Below are 12,091 nucleotides of genomic sequence, written 5' to 3'. Positions count from 1 at the left end.
TCAAGTAGGCAGACACGTTTCACTAGCAAGTACACTCACACAGCTTTACAAATGATGTTTATATGCAAGTTATCTGAGATTATGCAAATTGTCTTATTAAAAATTTGCATAAAATCTGACATGGAGCTGAAGAAAACTTGGCAGCTATGTAACTCTATTGGGATTTTTTTTTTTTTTGGATGAGATTACAAGTTTAGTTCTTAAAGGTAATAGTGTTAATGTGATATTCTTAGATTTGTTCTGTAAAGCATTTAACTTGGTACCATAAGACATTTTGATTAACAACCTAGAATAATATAAAATTAACATGGCACACATTAAATGGATTAAAAATTGGCTAATTTATATAAAAATGTAATTGTAAATGGAGAATCATTATCAAGTGGGTGTGTTTCTAGTGGGGTCCCACAGGAATCGGTTCTTGGCCCTACACTGTTAACATTTTTAACAATGACCTGTAAGAAAACATAAAATCCTCACTGATAAAGTTTTCAGATAGAGAAATTTGGAGGAATGGTAAATAATGCAAAGGATAGGTCCCTGATTGAGTCCTCTGGATTGCTTGGTAAACTGGGCAAGGGTAGCAGAGCTTGCTGAAAAGTGGGGGGCCAGGGGTCAAAACCACCTGCCCCAACCCCTCCTCTTCTGCCCGAGGCCCAGAGCTGCGGACCCAGGGCAGGAGGGTCCGCAGCTCCCCAGAGCTGCCCGTGCATGGCTCTTACCTCAACTGGATTTGGCTCTGACTGGGGGGGCACAGTCTGGCCATGGTAAGATCCACGTGGGGAGCTGCGCCGCGGACCCTCCCTGCCTGGGTGAGGGCGTCAAGAGCAGCCCCCAGCCCGTGTCCCCTCCCTGGGGGCTCCCCACCCAGGGGAGGTGGCGGGTCCGTGGTGCTGCTGCCCACGCGGCTCTTACCATGGCCGGGCTGCGGCCCCCCCCAGCCAGAGCCGAGTCCAAGTAAGAGCGGCGGGTGGGCAGCTGGGGGAGCCACAGACCCTCCCGCTCTGGGTGCAGGGGTGAGGGCCCGTGGAACGGTGACATGTGCAGGGGTGTGCTCTCAACCCCCTCACCCTGGGCAGGTGGGGGGTCTGCGGTACCCCACAGCTGCCTGGGCTACGGCTCCAGCTGCCGGCCTGGCCAGGAGGGGCGGGGGAGGGACCCCTGCTGAAAAGAGGACAGACCAGACCCATTCACTTTCAAAAAGTGGGAGGGCCCTGGCCCCCCTGCCCTATTCTGGCAACCCTGCATTTGGGTGCAAGCAAGCAATATGTATTTTTAATACAGCTAAATGTAAAAGTATAGATCTAGGCAACCCAACATGTGGCACAGCCCTTGAAAAGTATGGGGTGATTTGATACACAAAGCCTGAGGAGATACCGGAAAACAGGAGATGGGTCCTAAGAAGAAGTGGCATTTAGAAGGACTTCTGTTACTGTATCTTTAAGGACCTGGGACTTGAAGCCTTGCAGAGAAGGTGGGGCAGGGCTCCTCTCTCACCCAGCCAATAAGGACTAAGGAATGAGCTGGGAGGAGGGGTCAAATGCTCCCGCCCCCTTCATAGTAGGGTAGATGTCTGTAAATGTTGTAGGGAGAAGAAAGCAACAGGGGAAGGTCTGCCTATGTTAACTCTCCCAACCTGGGGATGGAAGGACTGATTGGGAAAAGGGCTAGCTGGAGGAGAAGCTGCCTGAGGTTCTACAACTGGTCTAAAGTACAACTCCAGCTCCAAAGAGAAGAGCTAGCAGGCTCTAGTCTTAAGGAGAGGGACAGGGATCGTCCAAAGTACAGCCCAGCTCTGGGAGAATGGCCAGGACCTCCTGAATGGGGGAGGAAATTGTCCAGGATTCTTACATGTATCTGGAGTGGGTGTGAACTTGGATTCCGTCATCTTCTCTTGGCTACCCTTCTCCCTCTTACGGAAAGCTCCTCCTCATCTTCTCTAGCAAAAGACCTGAAGTCTACCCATGGCCTCCTCCTCTCTCCAGCAGGGGAAAGGGAGAAGAGGACTTGGGCTCAATATGTATGGGGGAGGCCAGGCTACTCCCACAAAAAGAAAAGGCTAGAGCAGTGGAGGAAAAAAAAACGAGGGCCCAAAAGAAGAATTGGCTTTGCATCTTCCTTTTGCTCTAGCCTCTCTCATAGATCTTTCCAGAATCATAAACAGCTCTAAATTAGCCAGCAGAACATGGCCCTCACCCAGCTGCAATACATAGCACAGCCTACAAACTGGCTATACTGATTAAACTGTGAATTCATCCAAAGCTTTAAGCAATGATGAGGCACATTTGATCTAGGGCAATTGGAAAGAGGGGGCCTGATTCACTTCTCACTGAAGTCAATGAGAGTCTTTCTTTTGACTTTAGCAGCATTGGATTGATCCCAGGGTTTGGCAGTTCCATGCCAGCTGAGGGAATGGGGAATGGCACAGAGTTTAATAGCTTTGAGAGATCAGTTCTGCTCCCATTGAAGTTAATGGCTAAATTCCCCATTGACTTCAGTGCGCACAGGATTTGACTGTAAATAATGGTTCGGCCTCCTGGCTGCTGAGCTTTGGCAAGTTGCAAATCCTTCAGCTGCTGAACCCCCTCTTCTTGCAATAACTCCTGTCACTCGCAAATCCCTGACACCAGTGCTATGGGGCTAGCACATAATAGAAGGAGTGTGACATTTGTGCTACCCACCAGTCAGTGAATAGCTCTTGATTGTCAATAGCCCGGTGTTTGCCAGAAAGAGCGACAGTTCACATCTCCAATGTTTCGGGGCCTCTACAGCTTGGAATCCACTTTCATCTGAGTTCTTTCATCAGGGGAATGAATGCTGCTGGCTTGTGGTTTGGCTGCTCTGTAGGATTTTGAACTCAGAATGTGCTGTTCAAAGAAATGTCACGTGTTCTCAGTCTGCCTTTTTCTCTTCTCTCCCCCCCCCCTTTTTTTTGTTGTTGTTGTCTTTAGCAGAAATGATTACCAGTGAATGATTTAATGTCCATCTCTTAGCATTGCAACTAGCAGCCCTTGGGGGCATGTGTTACAACTTGGCTTTTTTTTAATGGTATTTCTTTTTGAGCACCCACATGCATGCTGGGTGCTTCACAGAAACAAAGACACAGGCTCTGCCCTGAAGAGCATACTATTTAAACTGATCAGGAGAGGAAATGAGCCAGGAAGAGAAATGGCAACAATGATCTTCCTCAGGAAGGCATGTACATTTCTTGATGCTTCCATTAAAGTTCATAGTTGGGGTTTTGGGGGAAGTGTTTGGTTTTTTTTACTCTGCTAGAAAATTCACATTTTGTGACCATTGTAAAAGAAGCATTTTTTCCTATTGTATTTAACATTTATGTTTTGGTAGCACCTGGGGCCTCAATCAGGTTGGATCCTTTTGTGCTAGGTGCTGTACAAACATAGTTAATGACAGTCCCCACCGCAAAGAATTTGCCGTTTAAGACAAGACATGTCAGGTGAATGAGACAAACAAGCAAGGGCAGAGGGAGGAAAAGGTAGCTAAAATACAGGGGGTGAAATCCTGACTCCATTGTAGTCAATGGCAAAACTCCCATTGACTTCAACAGGGCCAGGATGTCACCCAGGATGTGCAATTCTGTGCTGTATGAATGTAGAAGGGATTTGAATAAAGAGGATGTTGGCTTGGCAAACTGGCTTGGGAAGGGCATAGGGGACTAAAGGAGGGAAAAGACAAAAATGGGGCATCAAGACTAGCATTATGGGAGCACTGGAGAGGCTGAACAGGGACACCACAGGAGAAAAGAAATAGCGTGGGGCAGAACTTTGGGAAGGTCTTTAGAGGTGAGAAGTATTATAGATCAACAAATGTAACCAGCTGTTCTATAACATTTTATGGTACCTAAAGGAAAATGGCAGTAGTAATTTCCAGCCCCAAATAGGTATTTCCTATTATTCCTTTGTAATTGATGTTTTTATTAGTATTTTTCAGAGGGGAAATATATCCGCACACATACACACAGACAGTCAGGTTTGAAAACTTTGCTCATAGTCCATAATCAGAGAATCATAGAACTGGAAGGGACCTCGAGAAGTCCTCAAGTCCAGTCCTCTGTACTCAATGTGTCATCCTAGTGCTAAACTTGTTTAAATCATTCATAGCTGTCCCACAAAAATGATCAATCCTCAGAAGTCTGTCTTGGAATTTTAAAAACATAAGACTTGTATGACACTGCACCCATAGTTTTCACAGAGATATTATGATATGATTATGGCATAACTATGATGTATTTTATGCAAGATAGGTCATGTGAGATCATTGGAAAGGTTATGATTTACTGAATATGATTGTCCTATTGGTGTGCATGATCATTTTTGTATCCGAAGTTAGGAATATTGACTATATATCTGTATTACACATGTGTTTATACCTGGAGAGTGCCCACTAGGCAGAATGCACTCTGTCTAGATGGCTGGCTGGGAAGGGCCCATTCAGTTTAAAGGGCCATTAGGAGAAAACAGTAGGCTTTAGAAGCAGCTTATCTCCCACTGGAGGGTCATGGGGGGGGTTTCCTGAGGACACTACAAACAGCCTCTGACTCATGGCTGCTATGACACTACAGGCACATGTGACCAGGTCACCTGGTACTGGACACCATCTTGGGATACCAGTGTTTTTCCACTGACTGGTGTGGGAACCAAGCTTTGAAACAAAGGATTCCCCGCTTATGCAAAAGCTGAATAAGGCAGGGGAGTGACATCATCAAGGTTCTTCACTGACTCCCTGCCCCAAAGAGACTCTTGGAAACACCTGAGGAACAAGGACTGAGTTGGGGGGGTGGGGGGGGGGCGGGGGATGGGGATGAGTGCTGGACCCAGGCTGAAGGGATTTTTAGCCTGTGAAAGCAACACATGGGGTTTTAAGCTGTAAGCAAATGCAGCTGGCCCCCTTAAGACTATCTGCAGCCTGCTTGAGTCATCATTTAGGGTGAAAATTTTCTACTCCTATCCAATCTCTTTAGTATGTTAAGCTTAGTTTGTGTGTTTTGTTTGCTAGGTAATCTGCTTTGTTTGCTAGGTAATCTGTTTTCTATCCCTTATAATAATTTACAATCTATCTTTTGTAGTTAAACTTATTTTTGCTTTGTCTAAAACCAGTGTGTGGGAGTCATAACTTGGGGCAAAAGCTGTTGCACATCCTTCTCCACGTTGAGGGAGGGGGCAAATTTCATGAATTTATGCTGTACAGTTCTCTGTGCAGTGCAAGATGGTATAATTTTAGGTTTACACTCCAGAAGGGGGTGTGCACTTGAGTGGCTGGGCAGTTCCTTAGCTGAAGCCTTCCCATGCAGAACTGATCTTAGTGTCTGTATGTAGGGTGTGTCCCCATCTGTATGTCTGCTGGAGCCTGGGCGAGGGCTTGGCAGCCTGGTCACAGCAGTACAGTGTAAAGGGAGTCCAGGCTGGTGGGTGAGGGTGGCTCAGTGGTACCCCAGTTCCAGGTGGCACCCCGGGGGAACCCATCACACCTTTGATATTGACAAGGCTAGAAGTGGACTAAGCTTTGTTTGTATTATTCTCTTTCCCCTAGAATTTCCTACCATTGCTATAACCAGCACAGGGAGTGCGGATAAGGCACCATCCATTGCTGGCATTTTGACTATTATATCATCTAGACTCGTTCTGAGCAGAGTTAGACAGTACAGCATCAAAAACACGGGTGACTGTCTGCACCGTAGCCCACCCATTGTTGCTAGATCTGGTAGCAGAGCCATCCCTAGGGGACAGCGAATCAGGGCTACTGCTCCGGGCCCTGTGCTTTGCCGCCTTGATTGGCCAGCGCTGCATGGGCAGCAGGTGAACTGCCGGCTGGGGGAGGCTACCTCCAGCCTCGCCCCTTCCACCCGAGGGAGAGCGCGCTGGGAGCCTCCCCAGCGCCGGGAAAAATAGCCCCTCCCCGGTCCTGGAGCACCGGGAGGGAGAGCATGCGGCAGTACCGTTGCAGCCTCCCCAGGCCCGGGAAGGTGGGCAGCGTGGTCCCTGGAGCCCAGCCATGCTACTGAAGCGGGGCCTTGTGGGGAGCGGAGTGGTGGGTGGGGCCACACCTGGCTGTTTGGGGAGGATCTGTCTCCCCTACCCAGCGCTGTCGGTTCCAGAAGTGATGTCACTTCTGGCCGGCGCTCTGCGCCCCCCTAGGGACAGCCCTGCCTGGTAGTGCTGCCCAGGCATTAGCAAGGTGGGAAATTTTAGGAGAAAATGGCTATGCCTGGCTCCACAAAGGTATTTAGGCTCCTAGCTTCCATTAAAATAAATAGAAATTAGAAGCCTAAACACCTTTGTGAATCCGGGCCCTAGGGTAGATGTAGCTCAGAGACTCCTAAAACCATGCATTAGGACTCTCCTTGGTGAAATATAGAAAAGGGCAAATTATGATCCTCTTGAAACCAGTTGTAAAGCTCCCACTGACCTCTACGGAGCAGGGTTTGGATCTAAATGCATAAGGAGATTGGGCTGACAATACTATTTCCTTCATGGTTTCAAGCTTCTGTTCTCTTGCTGGGCTGTCACCCAGATGTTTAATGACCCTGTTTTAAGGGTGTGCATTCAATGTTAACTGACAGCCTCCTCCTTAAATGTGTAGTTATGAAGACTTGCAGCAGCCAGCATCTGATCAGAGGTCAACTTATGATGCAAATGCTGGTGCTTATTCTAGGATGGCTGTGAAGTAAAAAGGGCTGCTGATGTCTAACCAGCAGATGGCCAGGTGAAAAGTTATATTATCAGTACTTTGAGCCTAATTCAGAGTTTGAAACACCAGTACCTAAGCCACAGGGTTTCTGTAATTTCCTCTCTTGGATGATGAAGACTAGAGAATGTAACATGCATGGAGTAGCCAATGACCAGAGCCATGGGGTTCAGCGAAGATTCAGGGTAGAAGTACTTGATTTATAAGAGGCTCAAAGGATAGCTGTTTTAAGATCAAAGTAGGAAGAGCTATTTGAAAAATGAGGGTGCCCTCGTGTGACCCAATATTTGCAATTTTAGTAATTTATAATAAGGTACCGTGCCATAGGTAACATTCATATTGTTAATTTAACCTTACACAGCCTATTGTCCTCTCTCTCTCTCCCTCTTTTTTTAAACTCTGCCATTACAGTGCTTCAGCATGTCTCTATCCCCAGTTCCTAGGAAGACATGTTTGCAGTCCAGCCATCAATTTTGATTGACTGCATAATCATATAAACGGCAATGCCACTCCAACCTGCATGCAGAATGAGGCTTTTTCAGGTGAGGAGTTGACTTGATTTGTTCAATCATTCATTTCCCCACTTGGTGTGTTACAAAATGGATTTGCATCCAGAAGGCCAGTCAACAAATTAGATTTGTGCTGGTGATTCCTGGGTGCCACTAGGAAGGTGTATTCATCAGTTTCCTTTCTGTACAGGAATGAACGTAAAGAATTGCTGGCACCTCAGGGAGAAACTGAATGATATTCTAGGCCAGATGCACTCCCACTGATATAGGGAGATACTATTTGAGAGGGGTGGAAATTTTTCATACTGCTTCTGTTTGTGCAGGATGGTTAGAATGTGTCTGTGTCACTGTGCCTCCCTCTGGGGCTCCAGTGGAATAGCTTTAAGTTCTGTCAGGATCTCCACTGGAACCCCACTCTGGAAATGCACTGAATAAACATATCCCAGCCTGTCCTATGGGCATCTTACTTTATTTTAAAGAGTAGTGGATGCCTCAGGGATAGAACTGTCTGGAACTTGGTGACCTTACTCTCTGCCATGGAAACCAGTTGTACGCTCCCACAGAAATATGTCAGGAATAAGCAGCAGAACCGGGACAACTGAAAAAGCAAAGATCCTGTTGTTGGGCAAATAAACCAAATAATAAAGAGTGAGTAAAGAGACTTGCAGAAAGCACTGTATGTTAATGCTTTGTGTATGGACTGCATGATCAGGACTGCCAAGCTGCCTGCCTGTTGTATCTGCAGAGCTCCTACTGCTTTACCGCCAAGTAGAACAGTTTCTAAAATGGTGGCCAAATTCAGTTTAAAGAAGATCCGGTAAAGACTCAACCCTAGTTATGGTGCAGGGATGTCTCATCCCCTGCAAAGTTCTCAGCACAGAAAAGTTTTTGGCCACTTTCTGCCACCAGTCTCCCCCAGTGCAGTTTCTGGTGGAAGCTTTGTGGACTAGAGAATGAATTAGATACTACAGTGATGAGTGCTCCATCCATACCGTAGGCAGGCTAATAGACATGTTGTCCTCCCTGCCACCAGGAATGGGAACTAAGTGAAGGGAGGATGTGCAGATGATGGTGCTCATCAAACTTCATAGGGATGATCTATTATTTCTACTTGGCATACACTCTGGCTCAGACCGACTTTTTGATTCTGTCACTAGAGGGCACTCCAATGATGTTTTCAAAGTCAGCAGGCAATATAGCATTCAAAACGTGCTATTTGCTTTTAGTTAATAATTGGATATGTTATTCCCTTGGATACCAGGGCCTTTTCAGAGCTGGTGGGAACTGAAGTAGTCATCAAGACAGCACACACTTTGGGGGGCTGGGAGGGAGAAGGGTTTATATCAGCTTTAAAAAAAAATGCTCCAGATTGAAAGTGGTGTATTATTTGTATTGCAGTAGTGCCTAGGAGCCCCATTATTAGCAGGCGCTGTACAGACCCAGACCAAAAGACCGCCCATCCCCTGAACAACTTACAATCTAAGTATGGTTCAGAGATTCCAAGGCAAGATGGGACCATTAGATTCATCCCCTCTGACCTCCTGTAGAGCATAGGCCATAAGACTTCCCCAAAAGCTGGTAAATGAAACAGTCTCAGTCTGAGGGCTAATTTTCACCTATGGGTCTTTGAATAAAATAAAGAGTTGAGCAGCCCTATATTAATTTACAGACTAACCAGAAATATGGGTTTTAATTCAGTATCTTAACAGCAGCTTCAACTTTTAAAATACAGTCCTTGTTAGCCTCTAAAGAAGATTCCTGTTTAAACAGTAAAAGCCAGTTGCACCCATTCCACCCTTTTCACTGTCAAACAGTATATTTTTCTAATTGCTGAAATAGCTTTAGAGCTAACTGTTCACTGGCTTGTTGTCCTGTCCTCCCTTTGGTCCTCATTCAGCTCTGCCAAAGAAGGCTGGGAGTTAAGGGTGGAATTTGCTCTTCTTCCATTAAATACTCCAGGGATTAGGGCTAGAGGCCAAGTTCTGTTCTTATACCACTGTTGATCTAGATCAACTGCATTGACTTCAATGGAGTTACTCTGGGCCACATTTTCCTGCTCAACTCCAGTTCCTTTTCCTGACCCTGTGCCTTCTCATGTGGGGATTGCCTATGCCATCTCCTCCTGTAGCACATCCTCTTCCTCTCCCCATCACTTCCCAGCACAGAGAGTGTGGAGTGTTCTTGCAGTCCTTCATTGCTCTGGGGAACAATAGCCGCAGCTGGCATAAAATAGAAGACCCCCTAGGAGAGAAGGTTAGGTAGGGAGGGAGGGGCATTAGGGAGCTGATTATGGTTCCCCTGTTCTCTGGGCTGCTCTAGGCTGGTCCTGGCCCTAGCCCAAAGAATGAGGGAACTGTGATGGCCTCCCCCACTCTCCTGACCTGAGATCCAAGCCTCTGGATTTATGCCACCATAACAGAACACAAAATGTGATCCTTCATGCCATCTGCAAATGAAATATTGGTCCCTTTGAAGTCAGTGAAAAAACTCTCATTGAATACAACAGGGCCAGGATTTCATCATGTTCTGTACAATGTCAGAGCTCAGCGAATAATTAATAATATGTTAAGAGGTGCTCCTTACCCTATGAATTTTCAAGCCTTTGCCATGAGCAAAAGGAGTGCCCCCCCCATCTCTCCGTTAAACATGTTTCTCTCATGTACTGTATCACATTAACTTTAATGCTTGTTGAGCACTAATTGGGATTCAAAGACAACATGTGTAACATATTTTCCATTATTCATGTTTATTGCTAAAGCACCTAGATGCCCCTGTCAGGGCCCCACAGTGCTAGGCACCATACACATACATAACAAAAGATGGTCCCTGCCCCAAAGAGCTTACAGTCTAATTATCTAAGGGACAACAGATGGATACAGGAGACAGATGGGGTAGGGGGGCCCCACAAGGTAACAGAGACAATTATACAACAGTATATTTTTCTAATTATTGAAATAGCTTTTGAGCTAACTGTTCATTGGCTTAATAGAATCATAGAATATCAGGGTTGGAGGGGGCCTCAGGAGGTCATCTAGTCCAACCCCCAGCTCAAAGCAAGACCGATTCCCAACTAAATCATCCCAGTCAAGGCTTTGTCAAGCGTGACCTTAAAAACCTCAAAGGAAGGAGATTCCACCACCTCCCTAGGTAACGCATTCCAGTGCTTCACCACCCTCCTAGTGAAAGTTTTTCCTAATATCCAACCTAAACCTCCCACACTGCAACTTGAGATCATTACTCCTCATTCTGTCATCTGCTACCACTGAGAACAGTCTAGATCCATCCTCTTTGGAACCCCCTTTCAGGTAGTCGAAAGCAGCTATCAAATCCCCTCTCATTCTTCTCTTCTGCAGACTAAACAATCCCAGTTCCCTCAGCCTCTCCTCATACGTCATGTGTTCCAGTCCCCTATTCATTTTTGTTGCCCTCCACTGGACATTTTCTAATTTTTCCACATCGTTCTTGTAGTGTGGGGCCCAAAACTGGACACCATACTCCAGATGAGGCCTCACCAATGTCAAATAGAGGGGAACGATCACATCCCTCGATCTGCTGGCAATGCCCCTACTTATACAGCCCCAAATGCCATTAGCCTTCTTGGCAACAAGGGCACACTGTTGACTCATATCCAGCTTCTCCTGCACTGTAACTCCTAGGTCCTTTTCTGCAGAACTGCTGCCTAGACATTCAGTCCCTAGTCTGTAGTGGTGCATGGGATTCTTCTGTCCTAAGTGCAGGACTCTGCACTTGGCCTTGTTGTTCTGCCCTCCCTTTGGTCCTCATTCAGCTCAGGTGAGCTTAGTAAACAGCATTCACAGCATACCTGCTGCCCAACCATTGCCACTAAGTGCTATCTATGTTCATTGAACTAATTCCTTTAGTTTAATCAAGCAACTGTGTCACTGAGGGGGAACCCCAGATATGTTTCTCTAGCTTATATCCCATTTCTTTAGACAACTGTCCCACTGGGGGTGGAACATCAGTCTCTGTGTGGTTCAGCTATTATATATACACTCACCCCAACATCGCTCAAGTGTTCCTCAGGGTCAAGCATGTCGTTGAAACAGCATAACAAATTCTGTGTCCCTCCTCTGCCTAGTGCTGTTCCTTGCTGAACTGTGTTTTTTTAAAAAATATTCTGTGTTTACTCAAAATCACTTGCTCTAGCTTTCTCTGCTTTCTGTTTTTTTACAGCGCTCCCAGATTTTAATCCTTCACCACAACTTTTCACGTGTTGCCCCTGATTTGTATGGCCTTTATTTTCCTCTTGACATGTACACATACAGTAATTTCCATTAACATTCACATCAAGAGAAGACTAGATCTCTAGGCCACTAGAGAAAAGAAGAGACATAGATTTGCATCCAGACTCAAATGGGAGAAAATGACATGCCACTTGTAGATGAATGAACAGATCAGTCTTTCTGAGACTTCCACTGATACCCTTGAGGATCAGTTCAGTTCTTGCATCCCCTCCTTAAAATACACAGCTTCCATGAAGCCTGGTGACTATGAGCTGCTAAACAAGGAAGCATTGCTATTCTTATTTTTTTTTAAAAAGGGGGGGGGGAAGAGGGAGGAATCAGACATCTGCCCCACTGTACCACACAGTGCTAAATTCACCTCCTGCTCATTAGGTGCATTCTAGATAAACTCTCCGGGGTAGGGATCAGCTTTGTTCTGCGTTTGTTCAGCACCTAGCATAATACGGGGAGAGAGGGGGGTCCTGGTCCATAACTAAAGCACCTAGACACTATAGTAATTAATAATTTTCATAGTATTGTCAACATTGGGTCTGGTCCTGTGAATTGCTGGGCACCTACATCTCCTGAACATTTCTCTTAGAGTGACTTCGGTAGGAATTATGGGTGCTCAGT

The sequence above is a fragment of the Caretta caretta genome, chromosome 6 (assembly GCF_965140235.1).
Source record: "Caretta caretta isolate rCarCar2 chromosome 6, rCarCar1.hap1, whole genome shotgun sequence".
NCBI lineage: Eukaryota > Metazoa > Chordata > Testudines > Cheloniidae > Caretta > Caretta caretta.
This window is presented reverse-complemented; position numbering follows the sequence as displayed.